We start from the raw sequence: 2,500 nt of genomic DNA, 5'->3' as shown, positions 1-2,500 counted from the left end.
TGAACGGAGAGGCATAAGTCAACAACATAGACCAGCACACAGCAGAATGTTTAATGGTGTCTCCAGAGAAGCTGCCAACGATCGATAACAATGGATAACATCTCCATCAGGCCGACTCCATCACCCCTACTAATAGGAGGCTGACAAGTACACACACACACACACACAACACAGTGTAGCATGACACATAGTGCAACGCAGCATTGACCAGAACAAGCAGTACAGCACAGCAGATGCAGGCAAGGATCAATCACAATGGGCCATGGCGTCAATAACATCTCCATCAACACCCCCCCCCCACCCCCCCTACCCTACCCCCCAGCCCCAGAGAAGCCGTGCAGAGAAGCTCCCATGGACAATAACAATGGGCCCCTGGCAGTGATGGACACAACAAAAGTAAAAGTACTTTAGTGGTGAAATTACGACAGTAGCACATGATATTACATAGCTGTTACACAGTTTACACCATGTACCTACCTATTGAGATAGACTGTGTTATTACTGAAAAACAATAAAAACCTAACAAGCACCCACCACAAACTCTATCTAACATGTGCAGAATCAGCTTATCAGAAGACAAGTACATTGGTCTACTTTTATACTCATATAAGCTACCTGTGTTGGAAAAAAATTTGTTTCTTTTTTTAACTTTCACTTTTACTTTGTCCACCACTGCCACCTGGCATGTCACTAACATCTCTACCCTCCACACAATCTATTGTATTGCCAAATAGCCTATTCCAAATGCCCCTGCCCAATTAAACCAGGTGATGATTCAACCAGCCAATCATCTTGCGTCTGGGTAAGTCTGCCGGACTCTTCCAGTCAGCATTCTATTCTTGCATGCAGTCTTTTGTATAGTTTGTGTATGACTGCATTGCATATGTATTCTACTGCGTCTCTCTTGCATTCTTTTGCCTCCTCTGTCGCCTCATTCAAAGATAAGAGTTACATGTGTCAATATAACCTTCCTAAGTAAATGAAGATCCGTTAAAATGTAATAACCCCCAAGTCGTTTTGGATTTTAAAAAGAATAAAGTGTCCACGCTAAGCGTAACGTAATTGATAAGATTGAGCAGATCTGGCACTAAGTTTTTTTGTTTTGTTTTTTTCCTTCTTTTTGTTTGTGTGTGTTTTGTTCCTTGCTTGCTGTCTTTGTTTTGGTGTGTTTGTTGTTTAAAAAAGGTTTTTTTTTTTTTTTAATAAATAAATAATACAATTTTAAAAAAGTCACTGATGTGAGAGAGTTTGTGACAGGCCTTGTGTACTGACATCAAGTGATTAGGCTGTGAGCAGCAAAGAAACATCTTCAGAGACAAACAAAAACTTTCTTACCTGTCATCTTGTGCTGCATGAGTGAGAGAGGCAAACACAAGTGTCGTCTTCATCATCCTGGAATTTCACTTTCAAACCCCTGTTATGTTGTCTCGAACAAACCACAAGAAAGAGGAATGGCATTGTATTCCATATAGCAACTCTTCAGCTTATTGATACAGCATTATGCACACACATTTTTCCGATCGGTCTGAAACAATATACTACAATATACTATAATAATATTTACTCATCTTCTTCCCTGGAATCGAATGTGTTTGTAAATTTCCAGCTGCCAGTTTGCAGCCAGAGTGCGTGTGTGTGTGTGTGTGTGTGTGTGTGTGTGTGTGTGTGTGTGTGTGTGTGTGTGTGTGTGTGTGTGTGTGTTTGTCTGTGTGTGTGTGTGTGTGTGTGTGTGTGTGTGTGTGTGTGTGTGTGTGTGTTTGTCTGTGTGTGTGTGTGTGTGTGTGTGTGTGTGTTGTGTGTGTGTGTGTGTGTGTGGTGTGTGTGTGTGTGTGTGTGTGTGTGTGTGTGTGTGTGTGTGTTGTGTGTGTGTGTGTGTGTGTGTGTGTGTGTGTGTGTGTGTGTGTGTGTGTGTGTGTGTGTGTGTGTGTGTGTGTGTGTGTGTGTGTGTGTGTGTGTGTGTTCTTGTCAGTGTGTGTGTGTGTGTGTGTGTTCTTGTCTGTGTGTGTGTGTGTGTGTTTGTCTGTCTCTCTCTCTCTCTGTGTGTGTGTGTGTGTGTGTGTGTGTGTGTGTGTGTGTGTGTGTGTGTGTGTGTGTGTGTGTGTGTGTGTGTGTGTGTGTGTGTGTGTGTGTGTGTGTGTGTGTGTGTGTGTCTTTTTTGTGTGGGCACTGAAGAGGGTTATTGTTGCAGAGAATTAAAGCACTATATACAACTATAATTCTAGAACAGTTTGGCACTGACTGTAAAATGCATAGAAAGTGGATTACAAGTCTGAATCCAAATGACAGAAGGCAAAATTTCATTCACAATGGAACAATAAATAAAAAGTGAAATGTGAGAAAACAGTGTGAGTAGGGAAAGACGAGTAGAGGAGCACAATAGATGTGTTACCTGTATATAGGCTAATTGTTTTCTATTACTCTGCTTTAAAGGTGCACCATGTAATATTTTTTGTTGTTTATTTCCAGGATTCATGCTGCCCATTCACAAATGTTACCTTTT

At 41.4% G+C, this 2,500-nt stretch overlaps 1 protein-coding gene across 1 annotated transcript in view; it reads left to right on the top strand.

Moving 5' to 3' along the window:
• Window positions 1-2,500, top strand: part of LOC134457407 (elastase-1-like) — a 25,588-nt gene that overhangs the window by 13,790 nt on the left and 9,298 nt on the right. The gene's annotated exons all lie outside the window — the stretch shown is intronic.

This window comes from Engraulis encrasicolus, chromosome 10, assembly GCF_034702125.1.
Source record: "Engraulis encrasicolus isolate BLACKSEA-1 chromosome 10, IST_EnEncr_1.0, whole genome shotgun sequence".
NCBI classification, from domain to species: Eukaryota; Metazoa; Chordata; class Actinopteri; order Clupeiformes; family Engraulidae; genus Engraulis; species Engraulis encrasicolus.
This window is presented reverse-complemented; position numbering and strand designations above follow the sequence as displayed.